Source organism: Oreochromis aureus, linkage group 3 (assembly GCF_013358895.1).
Source record: "Oreochromis aureus strain Israel breed Guangdong linkage group 3, ZZ_aureus, whole genome shotgun sequence".
In the NCBI taxonomy this organism is placed as follows: Eukaryota; Metazoa; Chordata; class Actinopteri; order Cichliformes; family Cichlidae; genus Oreochromis; species Oreochromis aureus.
Window position 1 is genome coordinate 109,536,452 of NC_052944.1, and position 21,628 is coordinate 109,558,079.

Sequence of the window (21,628 nt, forward strand, 5' to 3'; positions counted from 1 at the left end):
GTGGGACAGTAACATGTTACTGACATGATCCAGAGACAGTCCAACACGTTGTTGTGTTTCTAATCAGTGAGTATAGAGGATGTTGGACACATTGAACTGAATCCAGTCCTGAAATCTGATCTTCTTCCATCTGATCGATGCCTTGGATTCTTCATGTATCTTCATGCTGGAAATATTTCTGATGACTCAGGCCGAGTGGAAACATTTGGATCCTTTCATGTTGGACTTGATCTGTTCGAATTCTCTACATTCTGTTTTTCCACATGAAATCATCTCCTGCTCAATGCACTTTTCTGTCAGTCCTCAATGAAATCTGTGCTTCATTCAGTCATTTTGCTCAGAATGTCTTCACTGGATCATCAAATGGTTTTCTCTGTTCTCTTTGTTCCTCAGACACTTTCAGTTTATTGTTTGCAGCAGAGAGACAGGAACATGCCTATTAAACCATTTAACACAAACAAACACTACAACAATATAAACTAGAAAAAGTTGCATTTCCTGCAAAAATGCAGTGTGAATGTAGTGGAATCTGAAACCATCAGAAGGAGAACTATCTGCTGAAAACACTGTGTACAAGCTGAACTGTTTGCTGAAAACTGCTTTATTTGAAAGACTACACTGAAGAGTGTCAAGAATGCAGGGAGAGTGCAAGGAGGGAAGGTGTGCAGCAAATGTCACAAGTTGGATTCGAACCTTTGCCACTAGATCTCACGGCGGCTGTTCATCTCAATGAGCCAAACCAGTTCTGGTTTCCTGTAGTTTATTACTAACTACCTACTACTAACTACCTCATCCAGATGTCTTCCATGATAAAAAGTAACCGCAGTAGCCTTATAGGTCAAATCAGTTTCACCTGTTAAAGTTAGCTCCACTATTAATGGTGTCACTTGTTATTTCTGGGACGAGTTTAGTAGCCTGAACAGCTGCTCAAAGGAAAGGTTATTTTTATTATTATTATCATTTTAACTATTAAGTCTGGGGTAACCTGCAAGAGCTGTTTGCACAAAGAATAATACTCAGACTTTTAGGTTTTATCGTTTTACACAAGGTTTAAAAGTGAATGTCCACAATTGAACTGCAGGAATTGTTATTGAGCTAATACTGATGTAGTTGTTATCTTTGGTAAGGAGAGGCTGGAGGAAGGATGAGCACAGTCAGGCCTAAAGATGCTCTTAATAATAATAATGGATTGCATTTGTATAGTGCTTATCAAGACCCTCAAAGACCCTTTACAATTCCACTATTCATTCACTCTCACATTCACACACTGGTGGAGGCAGCTACAGTTGTAGCCACAGCTGCCCTGGGACAGACTGACAGAAGCGAGGCTGCCATATTCCACCATCGGCCCCTCTGGCCATCACCATCACAAGTAGGCGGTAGGTGAAGTGTCTTGCCCAAACGACCAGGACAGAGAGCCCGGGGATCGTACCGCTCCCGCGGACGGCAATCACTTTCTGGCAGACGATCACTTTTTGGCACAACACCTGGAGCTAAGGGGGCAAAACAATCGCATGAGTGCTGCTGTTTGACTGAGGAAGAATAAAGTAGTTGTGGTAATCCAATCACATGACCACTTCAAGATGACAAAGCAACAAGGTGCCAGTTTTTAAATTGTGTTGATAGGCCACGTAAAACCAGAGTCATGATAAACATTGTATACGCGGCGTTTTTTCCTCAATAGTTTCGTCACGTTTACTGTCTAAGGACAGCGCAGCGAGACCTCTCTGCTTATGAGCAAACAATAAAAGAAAACAAAACAAACAGCCCTTTCGTGTTGGTGGAAAAATGCACCATGTCAACCAATCAAAAATGATATGTCAACATGACATTTGGTTGTTGAGGAAGAGGGGGAAGATTTAGGACTGACGGCGAGAGAGAGAGAGAGAGAGAGAGAGAGAGAGAGATAGAAAGAGAGAGAGAGAGAGAGTTTTGAGATGTGAGAGATTTGTGACGTTTAGCTTATTTGGAGTGTGTGGATAGTATGTTGTGTTGTGTAGTTAGTGTGTAGGGGGAAAAAAGAACAAAATAAGGAAGAAAAAAGTTAGTGTGTAGTGTAGTGGATAGTTTTATGTTGTGTGTCAGAATAATGAGGCAACTGCTGAATGTTAAGTGCCTTGAGGCGACTGTTGTGATTTGGCGCTATATAAACAGAGTTGAATTGAATTGTTACAGGTGCTGCCACAAAACCAGCAAAGGCAGATTACAGTGTGAACGGTGTCTCCAGGTAGAAAACAGGAGGAGTGATACACCTCCTGTTGTCAGGCTGTGATGTTCTCCTTTATAGTGGACAGAAATTATTTTTTTGGAGTGGCACAGATAATTTGTGTGGCATCTTATTGAAGAACAGCTGATTGTTCTGTAAATAGTTTGAAATGGTTATTTAAAAAAAATCAAGGTAAAAGGTAAATGGGTGCAAATAACTTTGTTTGCAAAACTTGTGCATCTTTAAAATTGACAATTTATATTTGCATTTAAAGTTATGAAATATGATTCATTGTTTGTGGCTGTTACAGTAAAAAATATAACTTTCTACTGTAATTTTATGTTTTTTGTATGATTTTAGATCAATTGTGTTAGTACAATATGTCAAAATGAAAACATGACTGTAAATTCAGACACGTGAGGTTGTGCTGAAAAGGATGATACCAAACAAGGCAAAGCAATTAGTTTTTAAAGGTAAAATGTGGAGGAAACGTCAAAAGTAGTTAAAAATGGCCAATTATACCCTGGACCCCAGAGGGTTAAACGTTCAAGTAATTAATTACTTTTAGAATCTTGTAACTCAGTCACTAACTCAGTTATATTTTTGAAGAAGTAACTAGTAATTATAATTAATTACTTTTTCAAAGTAACTTGCCCAACACTGATGGTGACACGAGATCAAATGTGACCCTGAGCTTTGTTTTGACCTACAAAGTTCACATCCTGCTTCTTCTTCCAGTTCAAAACATGCAAAAGTTCATTGTCATATTGATTCATTAAAATCCTGAATCGATGTTTAAATATAAATGTATTTGAGCTGAAACGCCTGAATCTCAGGTTAAAGCTCCCACAGTTTCAACAACCATCAAACAGCTGAAACAGTAACTGAGAGCAGGAACACGGATTCTGCACAAAGACGCATCAGAATCAGTTTCATCTAAAAATCTCTGTTTTCTGCATTATTGGCTTGTTGTTACCCACCAGTCTGCCGTTGTTGACAGCGCTGTCAGCCGCTGGGTTTGTTGTTGTTTTTGACTTTGTCTCATTTCTGCTGCTCAAAACTGAACAAACTTTGTAAAATGATGCAAAACTCTCAGCTGTGTCTGTAATCAAACCTCTGTAACTTTGCTCTGCTTCACTTCATCAGGTCATGTTCACATGTGTTTTTGTTCTACTGCAGAATATTTTTAAGGTCATCTGCTATAAAAAGCCAGGCCAGGAAAATCTGCTTCATGTTCTTCTGTTTTATCCTCAGTGACTTTGACACAAAGGCCTCTGCTGTGATGCTCACACCTCTGATGAAGTCTCACAGTGTCAGCTTTCTTTTATAGATATAAAAATATGGAAATGAATGATAATATTTCTGACTGTCTGAGGCAAACTTCGGCGATTAAAAGTGAATGGATTGTAGAAATGAGTGAGGATACCCAGCCCTGTTAGCAGGTGTCCTCTGGTGGCTCCTTGACTGTCACACAATCATGTGCTGACAGGAAATGTTGCAGCAGCTTCAGTAAATGTTCCTCCTCAGTTGTGCTCAGTCATGTGGTGGAGAGCTTCAGATGTTCAGAGCAGGAGAGCTCCAACAAGACCAGGACTGTGTATTTTCCACCATCTGCTGACATCACAATATAACTGCTTACTGTTAGTAGTGCAGTGTCAGTGGATGCATTTGACCCAAACCAGAGTGGAAACGCTCATAGATGTGGTGTTTCTTCAAGCAGGCTGTGAGGTGGGCAGCAAGCGGCTTCTCAACAAGCTTTGACCTGAAAGAGAAACTGATCTATAATGTTGATGTAATGTTGGATCTAAGCTGGGTTTGCTGAGCTTTGCTTCCACAACGGCATGTTTGAAAAAGCTGGAACACTCCAGTCTGAAGAAAAGCCTTAAAAAGGTTTACAAGGCAAAAAGCTTTGTGGGGAGAATCTCTGAGGGAGCTGAAGACGGCTGATTCTCATCAAATGTCACAGGTGTAAAAGTAGAGCAGCAGTGAGCTGCCACAACAAGAACGCTCTGGGGGGGTTTGTCATTGATGTCTGTGATCTACAGAAAATCAGACTTTTGTTGCTGTCTGCTTTAGAGCGCACATTTATAGGTGAGGCAGCTCGAGACGCAACAGCTGATTGTGTCAAACAAAACTTTGAATTTCTCCCATTTTCTGATCTGAGTTTTGTTTCTGAAGTTTCAAATAGACTCATTTATCCAATGGCATGTCCTCAAGTGAAGGTCAACAAAGACGCAGTTGTGGTCACTCAAAGCTACATCCTCCGCAGACACGTTGCTGATGCTGAGGCCCAAAGAAAGGAAGCGTGTGAGACATGGCCGACTGTGGAGGCTCAGTCTGTCTGTTCTTCTTCATCCAACATGTCTGCAGCACTTTACAGGACGCTGCAGACTAGTTACCAAAGAACGAGTCAGGAACACATCAGGAACAAACTGAGACACACAAGTTTTACAGAGACCCAACGAAGACGAAGAGAAAGCTGCTGTAACCTGGAGACCTCAGTCTGACCCTGAAATACCCCACAGATGGAGACACAAACACCTCCACCTGCACCGTCTGCAGCAGGGAGGGAAACATCCTGCTGAAGAAACAAGTGCTGCTCACTGTCAGGGCTCAGTGCTGTAGATGCAGGTCAGAGGTCAGAGGTCATGGTGGGACCAGTTTACTCCATTGAATCCATTCAGCCTGTGGCTGATAATGTTTCTAATAATGACAAACTGGAAACACAACTTTACGATTGTTTCTTTAACATCATATTTCCTGAAGTATTCAGACACTTATTTGAAGCCCCTTCAGCAGGAATCACAGCAGCAGCTGTTTTTGATGCAACGAGCCTCGTCCACACCTGGAGTTTCTGTCCTTCTACTTTCTAAATACTCACAGGCTCAGGCAGTGGGGTCACAAAGAGGTGGCTCTGAGCCCGTTTGCAGTGCTGATGAACACTCTGATGTTTGCAGACAAAGTTCTGATCTGTAGTGAGAGTGAGGAGGAGAGTCTGGAGAGAAGAGAAAGTCCAAACAAGGAGAGATGAGGAGGAGGTCAGGGCTGATTTATGACAGGAGGAGAGCAGTAAGAGTGAAGAGGAGGAGATGGCAGTGAGACCTGCTGTGATGGAGACACACAGACAGGAGGAGCTGCAGGTGGCAGAGCTGAAGATGCTGAGAGTTTGGTTGGAGGTGAGCAGGATGGACAGGATTAGAAAGAAGAAGATCAGAGGGATCACTCAGGTCCAGCAGAGCTGCAGTCAGACTGTGTGCTGGATGCTCCACTCCAGAAACTGACTCAGTGTGTGTGTCAAGTTCACACAGTGCAGAAACAAACTCACTTTACAACATGATCACAGGTTTATTGATCCATCAGAGCAGGTGGAAGGAAGAGACGAGCTCCTGAACATTTCCTGACGCTGCTGCACAAACAAAGTGATTCATTATTAGTTTGATTAGATCTCTGATGTCACAGCTGTCTGAAACATGCTGATGTCACACAGTTTGATCAGACTGTGCATTGGTGCATAGTGTTGATTTTACTTGCATGATTTTATTGTCATATTTATATGTTTGTTTATTTAAATATCAGGTTTTATCCTGATATTGTGTGTTTTAGTGTTGTTGCACAATATTCTTTTAATCCGCTGTGGACTAAGCGCACAATAGTAGCACCTGTGGAGGTGGGGGCGTTCCCCGAGGCGGCCTATCAGCCGCCAGGCTGACCTGTTAAAGGGGATGGTGAGCGCAGAGATGGGAAGGCGACGCATGAAAGGCGAGCAGGAGGAAAAGAAACGCGCGCAGCCAGCATAGTGGGAGGCGATGCAATCCACAGCAGGGCAGGGGTGTCCCTCTGCCTGCATCTGGCGGTGCTACGACGGAGGCCGTGTTCAGGTGTGGAGTGGGGCGGGACTGTCAGGAGGAGACAGGTCTGCGACAGGAGCCCCGCCCCTTTGTTCTTCTGGCCGGCGTGGTTTCCATCCTGGAAGAGAAATTCCTCTCCTGTTTCAGATAAGGAACATCTGCCCGCGTGTGGCTGGACTGTGGGATTATGGGAATTATGGGAATTTTAGCATATGGAAACATTTGTTCAGCCTTTGTGTTGACAGTGTAGAGTTATTTCTGCAGCAGGGTTTTTAGCGTGTTGAGACTCTTTTTATTGTATAGGGGGATTTAACCTGTAACTCTGGTTGTGTCTGTTTCCATGGAAATAAAGCAGACAATAGCAGCACCTGTGGAGGTGCAATCAAAAAGGTATATCAATCAATAAATGGTGTGTTTAAGGCCAACTTAGTGTCTGTGCCCTGAGCGCTGACCCACTCACTCCCCTTCTACTTGTATGTGAACGCACTTTGAGGTGCAGATTTAGATCCACCACTTTTAGCGGCTCCACTAACACTGAAGCCTCACACAGGAAGTCATTTCTATGTGCCGTTTATTTACTTTCAGCTCTTTGAAGCTTTGCTGCCAAATGTGGAGGAAAAGTTTTATCTGGAGCTCTGCAGCATGTATAAACTGATATTAATCTTTAACAGGGCTGTCAAAACTGAGAGCAAACAAAAGAACTGCTGTATGATGCCGTCCACCCACTTAGTTTCATTGGTCACATGACTGCATCATATGACTAAAATGCGTCATTGTTTTCAAAGGGCTCAGTTTTTGCAGTCCAGATTGCAACATGAAAACTGTGTTTTCAAAAAGCTCAGTTTTCCTTGACCAAAAACGCCATCTCAGTGTGGAGGCCAAAACGGAGAGAAAAAGAAGCTTTTAGAAGGAAAACGTATCAGTGTGGAGTCTGTCCGGCTGCCTGAGGACACTCAGGTGGAGTGGTGGCACCGTCCTGAGAAGCCTGACAAACAGGAGCAGCATCACAGAGTGAAAGAAAGACGAGCGTGTGAAAAGCGGACAGTTCAGCCTGACCCTTAAACGCCCCACAGACAGATACAGCTGTGTGGCCTGGAGCCAGGGAAACATCATGGATGGAGAATCGTGCTGCTCACAGTTACAGCTGTTTGTTCACTTTCACTTGGTTCTCTTTCACTTATTATTTTATTGTGTTTCTGTGTGAAGCTGTCGTGTCTCCTCTGCAGGGACGCTTCAGGTCCAGGATCAAACATCAGGAACAGAAGCAGCTCCGTTGATCCGACTCCTCTGATGGCTGATCAATCAGTTTGATCTGATTATTGATCAGTGATGTCAGAGTGGAGTCAGTGTGATGTACAAAATATATCTTAAACTATCATAAACATGTTTTTATCATATAACTCATTTTTCTACATTTTCTTCTACAGATCAGTTGATGTCAGTATGTCCATGAAGGTTCTCCATCATCCAGGTCATCGTAGTCGAAGGAGCTTGCAAAGAAAAGCGTCTGGACTTCTTTAAGTTGCTTGAAGACGTTTCACCTTCATATGAGAAGCTTCTTCAGTTCTAGGGCTTAAATCTGGGACTCTTCAAATGGTGAAGAGTCCCAGATTTAAGCCCTGTTGGAGTGTCCCCCTAAGATCCCTTCCCAGACGCCTTAACGCCCACTCACATCCTGGGCCATCTGACCTCAGGAAATCACATGATAGGGTATAGCTTGTAGACAAACAGCTTTTTACATTATAATTACCTGTTTGGGTCCAGTGAGTGTCAATGACAGGGAATCCTCACCTGGTGGTGAGTGAGAGAAACCACAGCAGAGACCTCTGTGTTTAAGAAATGGATGGTTATGGTCGCTGATGCTCTCAGCTGGCTCAGTTTTCACACCAGCACACAGGTACGAGTGCACAAGCTCCCACTGTGGAGTAGACACTACAGGGACTACATCTGAACACCTGTGGAGCTGTTACACAGACTGTGTAGTTACAGGAAGCTGCCAGCAGGTGGCAGCATATCACCGCAGCGTCAGCCTGCAACTAAAGCCTCCGCAGAGACTCTGACGGGTGTCAAACAGGCAGCAAGTTTGACATAAAAGCTGCTTCAGGATCAAACTCATTAGGATGTGATAATAGGATTATTCCTTTGTGACGTCATAATTAATCTTTACTTAACATAAGAAATGCTTTATTTATCTCGCAAGTTTGAAAATGAGGCTAAATAAGGTGAAAAACATGTCAGTGTAATATATAAAATATGACAGGAAATGGCTTGGATAATTAACAGCTGGAAAGTCCGTTGAAGCTGGAGATGTTGGAGGGCAGCAGGAGCAGTCAGGGAGATGGTCACCCTGGCTGAAAACAAAAAAAAAAAAACATCAAGTTCACCAGGGAAGACACAAAGGACAACTGTTTGCCTTTCCTGGACTCCCCTGGAGGAAGAAGGAAAATCCACAGTTAGCCACACGCTAGCCGACTACCAATAACACACGTCTCGCACAGACTATACCAGTCAGGAGTAATAATCCCATGTCGACTGTCGCCGTGAGTCCAGGTTAAATACCTCCATCTAGCCCGGGAGATGATTACCAACCGCTGACCAGGTAATCAGGTGAGCCGGTAACAGCGAGGAGGGACTCCCAATGATGACAGTCGCCAAGTCATGCCTTTCCCACGGCTCACACTTCCGTAAACAGCCCCCGAGGACCGGGGGGAGAGAGACAGAGAAGCAGACACACACACTCTACATACAAATTTGGACAGAACAGTAGACGACAGACCCCAAATAGTAATAATAATCATAATAATAATAATAATAATATTAATCCCCACTGCTCACGGACCCCCGAGTCCTCCAGAGCCGGGTCCGTGACAAAAATGATTCAATAACTTGCTGCTAATACACAACATTTCATCATATTTCCTCATAAGCCTCATTTGTCTGACCATTTGATCCCATTTGAATTTGCAATAAAGGATCCACAGAGTTTGGTGACAATAATGACAGTAGATGTTTGTGTGAAAGTGCTGGAAGCAAATGAGTGTGTGTTGTTCTTTCAGTGTTGCACTTTGTAGACACTCCCTGAGTCTCACAGCCAGCTGCACATAGAGACCAGTGTTGTTAGTCCAGGTCAGAAGATGACTTGTTGGAATGAAAATGAGCTTGTAGTTTGTCTGCTTTAATCATGTGACTGGAAAAAGGTGTTGGACTTCAAATATGTCCATTTCTTTCACACTTCACCTTTAAAAGTGAAGCCTTGTGGTTCCTGGAAGGAAAAACACGACTTTTTCAAGTCTCTTTGCAGTTTATATGATAAATCTACGATTTTAATGTGAAAGTTTGAGTTTTTTCTCTTGTTGTGTTTGTTTGAAGCTGCTTCCTGTTGGCTTCAGCTGTTTGGAGTTTCCATTTTCTAAACTTCTACATTCTGAACCTTCTTCAGCTCTGAACAGATTATGAAACGCTGAATGATTTCAAGCACTTTGTCTAATAAACTTACATCTTTCATTCTTTATACAGATTGGTGGACTGTGGTTTGTCAGAGATCAGCTGTGATTATCTGGCAGCAGCTCTGAAGTCCAACCCCTCCCATCTGAGAGAGCTGGACCTGTGTGGGAACAAGCTGCAGGATTCAGGAGTGAAGCATCTGTGCGGTTTCCTGGAGAGTCCAGGATGTGGACTTGAAACTCTGAGTTCAGTCACCAGGTTTTAGTTGTGCTGAGATGAATATGATGTGAAAGTTGTGCTGACACTAAACTACAGACATCAGGCTGATATTATACTGATCCACACTGAGGATTTTCATGGTAAAGTCTGTTTTCTTCTTCTCTGGTTTAGTCCATTGACTGCAGCAGAACAATGTTCACATTTGAAACAGTGATACTCACCATATGGCCCGCGGCCCACACTCGGGCCATACGGTGAGAGGGGACACTGATTAACTGTGTACCGTTCTTCCTCAAAGTATCATACACAACAATGAATGATCCACAGCTGACTCTCTTTGGCAGGTCAAAGGTCACAGCACACAGCAATCTGTGCAACAGAAACAGTTTGGAGCAGGAATTATTGCACATTTAATTCAATTTTCAATTCAATTCAATTTTATTTATATAGCGCCAAATCACAACAAAAGTCGCCTCAAGGCGCTTTATATTGTACAGTATTTATGTCATGGCCTGGGTCTAGGGACCCAGGGCTCATGTATTTTCAGTGTATGTTTATGTTTATATTTTCCGTGTGGTGCTTTGGTTTTCTCTCCGTTTCTCCATGTGTCTCCGTGTGAGCTTCCGGAGGTGTGGGTTCGCTGAGGAGACTGCGAACCCGGAAGTGTTTCTGCTCCAGAGACAGCCACACCTGCCGCTCGTCGTCCTCTGCCAGCTGCAGCAGATTACGCTCATCAAGAGAACGGCATTTAAGACTGCAGCTGAGCTGAGGCCGACGCTGGATCCTTGAGTCAGAACTCGTCAGTACTGCCGTGGGCTTTTGGTATTACCTCCGAGGAAGTAGATCTCCTGCTAACCTTATGTTTTTATGTTACCAGGAATCTGGAGCGGAGTGTGCTTCGAAGTCACGGTGTGGGAATTGGAGTTTTTTGGAGTCGCCACTTTTCACGTTCACGGACATCTGCACTGTGTGGGATTCAGGGAGAATCGCCACGGGACCACAGTGCTTGGATTTTGTATATAGTTGTGTGTTTTTCACCTCCTGTAAATAAATCCACTGTCCTTCACTAAGAGTCTCGCGTTTGGGCCCTACTTTCACTGCCACTCCACGGTCTGCCATCGCAGCCCGTGACAGAAGGATCCAGCCATTATGGGCCCAGCGGACACAGGGACCGTCTCACAGGAGGAGTTGCTTGCCCAGCTCTGGAGTTACTGTCGGAGCATTCTCCAGAGGGCAGATCCTCATCAGAGACACTTACAGGTCCTATTTTTTGATTCCTTCCTATCATCAACCACCTTATCTGTAAGCTTTTTGGACATTAAGAGACTAATTTCAATTATAACCACGCTGAGGGCAAGTTCCTGCTTTAAGCTGTTTGGTTTGGGCTGTCTGGGCGAGATGGATGTGGCGACCTCCCTGGGAGCCCTTGCGGCCTATTTCTTTTTTTATAGGCAGATAGCCTCCGCACCGTCGCTTGCAGCTCACTTGTTGGACCCTCCATTGCAGGGGAAACGTTTCACACACCCTCTGCACCTCACCACCTCTCCACTCACCTCCGCGGCATGTGCTGAGTCAGCAGACCAAGGACCAGCAGCTCAAAACCACACAGCTGCTCTCCTGTCCGGCCTGCTGGTGGAACCTCAGCCTGACACGCTGGCCCCGGCATCGTTAAGGAAGCGACTCTTGTGCCGCCGGCGCGCCTCACCGCAGCCAGACTCTAAAACTTTCCAACAACCGGCTGTGGTGAGTCCTATGGACAATTCATCTTCACTCACCTCATCTGTTTATTCACTGGACTGTGTGAAAGCTAACCTTGTAGCACAGCCAGCCGCCAAGCCTGTAGCCGTAGCACAGCAAGCCGCCCAGCTAGTAACTCAGTCTTCAGACCAGTCAGCCTCTCATCCTTGTCCTCAGTTTGAGGTCGATATGCCTGCTGGACCAACTCTGCCATTATTTCACCCGCCTGTTGTTTCTGCATCGCTGTCCAGTCTACCACGAGTAGCTGCCACACCATCATCACCTCCGCCCTCTGCAGCTACTTCTCCACCAGCGTCTCATCAGACTGCAGCGACCGCAGCACTCTCGGCTTCACCATCCACATCACCTACTCAACCATCATCTTCACCACCTGCAGCTACCGCATCACCATCTTCACCTCCGGATCAACCTTCTGTAGCCGCACCGCAGCCGGAGGAGCTCAGCGAGCCCGAGCTGAAGCTCAGCGAGCGGGAGGAGCCCGCGTCGCTAGCTGTGGAGCTCGGCGAGCCGGAGGAGCTCAGCGAGCCGGAGGAGCCAGCGCCGCTGCCGGAGAAGCTCAGCGAGCGGGAGGAGCCCGCGTCGCCAGCTGTGGAGCTCGGCGAGCCGGAGGAGCTCAGCGAGCCGGAGGAGCCAGCGCCGCTGCCGGAGGAGCTCAGCGAGCCCGAGCTGAAGCTCAGCAAGCGGGAGGAGCCCGCGTCACCAGCTGTGGAGCTAGGCGAGCCGGAGGAGCTCGCGCCGCAGCCGGAGGAGCAGCTCAGCGAACTGCAGCAGGAGCTCCCGCCGCAGCCGGAGGAGCTCTGTGACCTGGAGCGGGAATTCGGCGAGCAGGAGGAGTGGCCACCATCAAGAGAGGGGCTCGGCGGGCCGGAGAAGCGCGCACCGCCATCGGAGGTCGACGTGCAGGATGCATCTTTACATCCACGTCCAGCGCGCCGTCCGCGCCTTCCACGTCCAGCGCGCCGTCCTCGCCTTCCACGTCCAGCGCGTCGGGGATCCTGGGCCTTTCAACTCTGTCGCCTGCCGGAGCTGCAACGCCACCGGACCCGTGGCAGGCCGCCGGAGCTGCAACGCCGCCGCCACCGGACCCGTGGCAGGCCGCCTGAAGTGTTCTACTTCCATCACAGGGTCGGAGGTAGGCCGCCTGAACTGTTTTCCCACCACTGCCTGACCCATGGCGGGTTTTGCCTGTTTTGCGGTCCACTGGGTCGGCCGCCAGAACTGATGCTGCCACCATGGCAGTGGTTGGACTATTGAACTGGGTTTTTCTTTTTTGTCGTCTGGTGTTGACGGGGAGGTTTTGGGGCCCTCCGTCCTTGTCAGAAGATAATTATGTTTTGATCAGTTACATGAAATGTATTCTTTATATTTATCAGTGAAGCATATTTCTACATGACCTTTTGCCTAGTAACTTGTGTGCTGAACTTCTGCAGATACTAACCGCATCCTGTTGTTCTGAACATTTAGATGTAGAAGAAGACAAAGCTCAGCTCTTTTACGAGAACATACAGATGTAGAAAAGGGAAAGTCCCGCTACTGGAGTGATGATGTTATCTATGTAACACACACACACACACACACAACACAGACAATCTTGTATAAATAAAGGTCGCAGACAGTCGGTAGGCGCAGATTCGTGCGTTCCATGACTGCCCTCATGAGTGAAAAACTTCTGCAGTGTTGTGTTTTCTGACTCAGACGTCTCAGCTGAAGAACGGCAGGGTGATTTAAAGAAATCCCCTGTCATTTAAATTGGTCCTTCGAGCCTAGAGATGGGAAAAGCAGACACGTTTCTGTGACTCCAATAAGGTCTGACTTCTGCATCCTGACGCCGTGGGTAAACCAGCACCGAAGTCTGTCGACAGCCCTCTCCAGGTAGAGGTGAAAGACCTGGGACGTAAGAAAAATTCGGGTCCAGGCCGGTGGAATAATTCTGGTTCACGACGTTGGGATCCAGAAGACCAGAACAACCAGCAAAAGACAGCTGAGGGTGAGAAAACACTGTCTGGTCTTAAACCGCCGGAAGGGTTTAGAAGAATGCGCATAAAATGGGTTGCTGTAGCGGAATTACTTCGTGAAATGCATAAAATAGGTTGCTGTAGCGAATTACTTCGTGAAATGCGCATAAAATAGGTTGCTGTACCTGGAATTACTTCGTGAAATGCGCATAAAATGGGTTGCTGTAGCCGGAATTACTTCGTGAAATCGCAAAAATAGGTTGCTGTAGCCGGAATTACCGTGAAATGCGCAAAATGGGTTGCTGTAGCGGAATTGCCGTGAAATGCATAAAATGGGTTGCTGTAGCCGGAATTACTTCGTGAAATGCGCAAAATAGGTTGCTGTAGCCGGAATTACTTCGTGAAATGCGCAAAATAGGTTGCTGTAGCCGGAAATACTTCATGATACGCGTAAAATAAGGTTAGAAGTAGCCGGAATTACTTCGAAAACGCGTGAAATAGGTTGAGTTCGCCGGAAGGAACTAAGTTTAGATTGGTTTTAGAAGGCCGTGAAATACTTAGTGACAAATTAGCGCGCAAGTGTCTATCTGTCTGTATGTATGTGTGTTTTGTGTATGTGTTTTGGAAGTAAGTTGATTTTACAGCACAATACGCTGCTGAACTACTGCCATTGTTTTTATTGTTTTGTTTGCTGAGGCTCACGTACTGGTGACAAAAGAGAACGGTTGAGTTTTATCTCGTAAAACTGATACAGGTTCATTTTTTTTAGAAGTGAAGTAGAAGGCCGTATCAGTAAACCACTCTGAAGTCAAGCGTGCCAGTGACGGCCCAGGAAAATCCTTGAGAATGGAGAATAAACATACAAAATTAAGACCTGATGAGAAATGTTTAGAAAAACAACAAACCAGAGTAGGACTAATGCAAAAGAAAGACAGAGGAATGCATAGTGGAACAGCAAGAGGTAGAGGTAGGCCTACACACACACCAAAAAATGGCTTTAGCACTGCATGCTGGAGATGTGGAAAAGAGGGACATTTTGTACGTGACTGTAAGACACAGAGACACAAACCACACAGTGACTCTATCACTGCATGCTGGAGGTGTGGAAAAGAGACACATTTTGTATGTGACTGTAAGAAACAAAGAAGCAGTTCAGACTAGGAAGAACATAATAATCCCTGGTTAAATAAAAGATTGGAGATCAAAGTTTAAAAAGGGTTGGATACAGACCCAACTGAATATATGTAAATACTCTTAGGAATAAAGTGTAATAAAATCAGAGCTTATCTAAATGTATTCAAACTAATAATAGGAAGGATAACAACCTGTAAACTGGTATTAACAATAAAACAAAATTGGGAAGACAACCAAGCTGAACGAATAGAATAAATGAAAGCAGATAATTCACACAAAACATATTAAATAAATTAGAGAAATGCATAAGGTATATTAAGGCTGTGTCATTGTTGAGCCAAGGAAAGAGTGTGAAAAAGCAAATGTCTCCAGCTTGGGAAGGTGTGAAGCTGCAGATCACACAGACCCATGATGGATACATAATAACATATAAAAATAATATACTATTGCTGTTATAAAAAAAGGAAAAATAAAACAATAATAATATTAATAATGAAATACTATTAATAAGAAGAGGCACCTCAGTCAGTTATGATGTGAGGTGGATGATTGTTAAAAGTACTCTGATTCAAGCTTAAGATTTGCTCAAACTCAGTACAATGATATATGACATGAAGCAAATAAGGAAATAAGGAAAATACCTAAACTAATCAAGTGCATAGAGACACTTGACCTGTTTGTAAACCTGTCATCCTGGATGAGACTTTGTTGGGATGAAGAGCAAACCTATACTAACAAATAATAAGCCAAACCCTGTATACAACAGCTAAAGCTACAGGTTTGAAAAGCTGAATTAAATATGTGGACACTACTAAGCTAATGAGCAAGTTACACGTTATTTTTTTTTATTTGTTTTTTAGAGCAGAAGCTGCATATTAAAGCTCACACATGCAGCTGTCTGTGAGCTCAGTTTTTCTTCACACTTCTGCTTTGTTTCTGGAAGCAGCTTTTTCTTTTTCTTTTTGTGTCCTGACTCATTTGTGTAAAGCCTTTATGCCATCGGCAATTTGTATTTTGTTTTTGTTTGTTTGTTTTGTTGGTTTGGACAACAAACTTGTGATCATACTTGTGGATCACAATGACAAATAATGATTAGGCATATGATTTACTAATACCTAGTTTTAGAGCTGTGAGCTATGAGCTGTAGACAATGCCAAGTTTTCTTTTCTAACTTAAAGGTTTGAGAATGATTAGAGGTTTCAATTGTTTTTCTTTGACTTGCTCTTTCTGATTATGAAAAGCATGTCCAAAATACTTATATTTTGAGTGATTTTAACTGTGTGAATGCTGTCAGTATTTGATTTGAGTGATTCTGTGTGATTTGTACCATAATAAATAAGTAATAATAATACTAGGGAGGTTGATAGTAGAGTGAGTGAAAAAAGAGGAAGTTTGAGAAGGAAAGGCAGTGTGTGATAATTCCTGATGTCTGAAAGAGCTCTATTCAAAAGTGTGTGCGTGAAATAAAGGTGTATTGTTTTTAGATAAAGATTTAGTAGAATTAAAGGGGGTTTGTAGACTATAAATACAAAATACAAAGAAAGACAAAGAGTTTGATTAGTCTGCAGAAACAGGAAATATGTGTGCCTGTGGTGTGTCTATGACAGGAAATCGTGTGTGTAACAGGAACTACATGCCCATAAAAGGAAGCAGACAGAGAGACACACAGACGGGTTAAGCTCTAGGCATATGAAGCAAATGGAGCGTTTTAAAAAAAAAAAAAAAAAAGTAATGAAATGATATTAATTACATGTTTTAGTGTGTCAATACAGGTGGACTCTCCTCAACCTGAAAACATGAATACAGCGGTACAAATGATAAATTAACAGAATTGGGAAAAACAGGCCAGGTTTTGGCTAAAATTTTAAGAGCTTGACCTATTACTTTGTCCCAAATCCTGAGAAGAAGCTTAAAGGACAGTTAATGTCCTGATGAAGACCGATAAGAACATCATGGACTTGAATACTTAACAGCAGGCAAAAGACAGTGCAAGTGAACCATTAACACTGACGACAACTGACGAGACCAGCAGAAGCATGTAAGAAAAGCATGAGATGCAACATGTACCGTGAATTACAGGCTGGGCAGTTGAACAGTGGGATAAAGAACTGTGGGAAAGCACTGGACATTGATTTTAATATTTGCCATGCTTGGAAGAGAAGACTTAAAGGATGAATGGAGAAGAAAAACAGAGAAGAAACGGACTGTGTTTTTCCTGGAGATTTGAAGGCCAAACAGGGGACCGGTGACAGGTCAAGCCTGGACGAGTTTGAGTGTGAAAGTACAGGATATAATTGGATCAAAAATGGAAGCTAAATCATGGAGGTTTAGGATTGTCCACCACATTAAAAAAGAAAAGAGAAAGATCGGGGAAAATAAATACATGAACTACCAGAGAATGTATATTCTTCAGAATGACTTTTGTAAAGTGCACAACAACATCATGAACATCCTCATCCATGAAGAAGCGCTCAACTTTAACAAGTTTTAAAGAGACTGTTGATCGTCATTGGACTTTTCATGGTTTTATTTTAATTTTATTTTACTTTTCTTTACTTATGTTATTCCTTGTTTAAAAAGCTGTAATTTCACAGATGATAAGTTTATCATTCACAGCATGCACAGATGTACTGAAATCTATGAAAATGATGAAGACTTCTTTTCTGTTTGTATCATGAAGGTGAAGTATAACAAATGATGTACTAACTGAGAATGTGAAAGACAAGTAGTTACTTATTGTACATTTCATTTCTCTGATAAACAGGGCCGGATGTCAGAAGATAATTATGTTTTGATCAGTTACATGAAATGTATTCTTTATATTTATCAGTGAAGCATATTTCTACATGACCTTTTGCCTAGTAACTTGTGTGCTGAACTTCTGCAGATACTAACCGCATCCTGTTGTTCTGAACATTTAGATGTAGAAGAAGACAAAGCTCAGCTCTTTTACGAGAACATACAGATGTAGAAAAGGGAAAGTCCCGCTACTGGAGTGATGATGTTATCTATGTAACACACACACACACACACAACACAGACAATCTTGTATAAATAAAGGTCGCAGACAGTCGTGGGGCGCAGATTCGTGCGTTCCATGACTGCCCCTCGCGAGTGAAAAACTTCTGCAGTGTTGTGTTTTCTGACTCAGACGTCTCAGCTGAAGAACGGCAGGGTGATTTAAAGAAATCCCCTGTCAGTCCTGGACCCCCCACCACCCGCCAGGGGTTGGTTGTACTGTGGTTTTTGTTTTGTGTTTGGTTTCTTTTGGGTCGTCGGGAGCCGACCCTTGGAGGGGGGGTACTGTCATGGCCTGGGTCTAGGGACCCAGGGCTCATGTATTTTCAGTGTATGTTTATGTTTATATTTTCCGTGTGGTGTTTTGGTGTGCTCTCCGTTTCTCCATGTGTCTCCGTGTGAGCTTCCGGAGGTGTGGGTTCGCTGAGGAGACTGCGAACCCGGAAGTGTTTCTGCTCCAGAGACAGCCACACCTGCCGCTCGTCGTCCTCTGCCAGCTGCAGCAGATTACGCTCATCAAGAGAACGGCATTTAAGACTGCAGCTGAGCTGAGGCCGACGCTGGATCCTTGAGTCAGAACTCGTCAGTACTGCCGTGGGCTTTTGGTATTACCTCCGAGGAAGTAGATCTCCTGCTAACCTTATGTTTTTATGTTACCAGGAATCTGGAGCGGAGTGTGCTTCGAAGTCACGGTGTGGGAATTGGAGTTTTTTGGAGTTGCCACTTTTCACGTTCACGGACATCTGCACTGTGTGGGATTCAGGGAGAATCGCCACGGGACCACAGTGCTTGGATTTTGTATATAGTTGTGTGTTTTTCACCTCCTGTAAATAAATCCACTGTCCTTCACTAAGAGTCTCGCGTTTGGGCCTTACTTTCACTGCCACTCCACGGTCTGCCATCGCAGCCCGTGACAATTTAGATATTGGCACTGCTGCACGGCATGCTGGATGATGTTAGCTGGTCAGGTATGGCTCTGAGAGGCTCCATGGCTGCAGAACACTGAAGAAGAGAAAATACAGATAGAGATGAAGAAAAGAAGCAGAGATGAAGCAGAAGTTTAGCTCCAGGGAGGAGCTGTGTCTGTGTGGGTGGGACTCAGGCAGCTCTGCCCACACAGTAACAGTGAAGCAGGTGAAGTGTAATAAATAAAGACTTTAACAGCAGACAGTATTTCATAAGCTGATGTACAAACATGTAGAATGATGATGGCTACAGAAACAGGTCCATACAGACTGAAGTGTGTTCACGACTATAGCAGTTTACAGTCAGCAGGGGGCGCTGTCACAGCCATGCGGTCAGTGGGCTGCTTTGCTTGTGCTGTTGTTGGTAAAGTTGAAATGAAGGCGAGTGTTAAAACAATGAAAAGTGTCCACTGCAGCCTTGATCTGAGCTTATCATGCTCTTCGATCCTCCATGTTTGTGCTGAACGCTGCTGTCGCTCGCTTCCCTGTTCCCTCCCACTTTCCAACCAATCAGCATTGGAGCGTGCACAGCGTCATCCACACTGAGCTTTGTTGTGAGCGTGTGGACTTGTCTGCAGAACATTTCCAGTGCAAGAACCAGCTGTGCATGCGCCCCAAGCAGCAGCTTCAATCTCACCTCAAAGAAGAAAGGAGTACTCGGCCAGCACACATCCAGCTGTCCGTGACTGTGTCCACAGCAGAGTGTGACCGAGGCTTAATGCTAATGAGCTTGGAAAGAAAAGCGTCTGGACTTCTTTAAGTTGCTTGAAGACGTTTTCACATCTCATCCGAGAAGCTTCTTCAGTTCGAAAGTCAAATGGTGGAGAGTCCCAGATTTAAACCCCTTGGGAGTAGTCTCTCTCTTCACTTGCATACCCACCACGGAGGCAGTGGAGACTGTCAGAAAACGACTACAAGAAGGCAGCTCCTTGGAAGACAGGACCAACTTCACACCCGATCAGATTTGCACACTGTTAGACCTCTGCCTCACCACTACATACTTCAAGTACAACGAGGGTTTCTACAGACAAAAACATGGCTGCGCCATGGGCTCCCCCGTGTCACCTATTGTAGCCAACCTTTACATGGAGGAAGTGGAAAGAAAGGCTCTTGGTTCTTTTAAAGGGAGAGTACCCAGCCACTGGTACAGATATGTAGAGCGACACCTGGGTCAAAATCAAAACACAAGAAGTGGAATCCTTCACTGCGCATTATTAACGCCGTGGATAAAAACATCAAGTTCACCAGGGAAGACACAAAGGATAACTGTTTGCCTTTCCTGGACTGCGCTGTGCACATTGAAGAGAATGGCAACCTCAACATCGAAGTTTACCAGAAGCCCACACACACGGACCAGTACCTCCTCTTTGACTCCCATCACCCTCTGGAACACAAACTTGGAGTAATTAGGACCCTACACCACCGGGCAGAACATGTTCCCTCTAAGCCTGAAGGGAAAAAGAAGGAACACACACATATAAAGGAAGCACTTAAAACATGCGGTTATCCTAATTGGGCGTTTATAAAGTCAGCAAAGATGCACAGAAAAGAAGATCAGACACCAGCGAGGGACGATAAGAAAGACAGACGCAACAACATTGTCATCCCCTATGTAGCCGGTGTATCAGAGAAACTCAGGAGAGTTTTCTCCAAACACGACATCCCAGTGTACTTCAGACCCAGCAACACACTCAGACAGAAACTGGTTCACCCGAAAGACAAAACTCCAAAACACAGACTTAACAACGTGGTGTATGCTGTACAGTGCAGCGAGGAATGCCCAGACCTCTACATTGGAGAGACCAAACAGCCACTTCACAAGCGCATGGCACAACATAGAAGAGCCACCTCCACAGGACAAGACTCAGCAGTCCATCTGCATCTTAAGGTCAAAGGTCACTCTTTCGAGGATGCCAACATTCACATTTTGTACAGAGAGGACAGATGGTTTGAAAGAGGAGTGAAAGAAGCCATTTATGTCCACTGTGAGCGACCATCTTTGAACAGAGGCGGTGGTTTACGACACCAACTGTCTGCCATCTATAATCCAGTTTTGAGTTCCCTCCCCAGACGCCTTAACGCCCACTCACATCCTGGGCCATCTGACCTCAGGAAATCACATGATAGGGTGGGGCCAGGTTTCACAATGAGCTCATCCGAATCCCTGGCTGATTGGGACCCACACCCGCTTTCACACCTTGGCTCATGTGATTAGGTAACAAACGACAAACGGGGTTTATCGGGGCTGTACTGACAAGAGTAAGTCCACCACCCAGCAAAGAAGCCTTCTGAGCCTCAGCTTAAATAGCCTAGGAGTCCAGGTCATCAGGTAGATTCACGGCAGGTGCGCGGGCCAAGGGCGGAGCTCAGCTGGGCTCCGCCCAGGCAGACAGGTGAGAGACAGGAGAGAGAGACATATAACCATAGTATGCTAATAGCAAATTCTTTTGTCAGGTTTAAAGTGAGATCCTGCTTTAAGGGCAGCTTCATCTGCTGGTAATGACAGATGTTTCTAGTATATCAGGCTTGGCCAACATTACAGGGACTTACTTGCAGAGACCCACGAGCTCCAAACTTGGTGCTTTATGATTGGTGCAGATGCTCTAAGCTACTATTAACCAATAAGAACCACGGGGTCAGGTGTCACTACAAGAACTTATCAGCCACCAACTTGTATATATAACTTTACTCACACTTGTAAAACTCTGTAAGTAGAATTCAATGGGGCAGAGTGACCTGAGCACAGGCCCACTCTGTGACACTCAGAGCTTTGTGGATATCATCTGCAGGTGCACGTACTGGGAGTACTGGACACAGTGCATGTACAGCCAGCTTGCAGCCACTTTGCCACCACTTTAGGACAATGTTTCCAGTAGACTGAGCCACACTGACTTTGAGCAGTCATTGTGCTGCTGCATGGCTGATGGCACTGTCCCTGCAGCTGTCAGGGACAACAAGAACCACTCAACTACCTCAGCCAAGCCAAGACTGTGCTGATGTTGTGACCTGAGACCAAGACACTAACCCAGGATGGTGATATGATGGAGTGAGAGTGGGTGGATGAGCCCATCCACCTTAAAT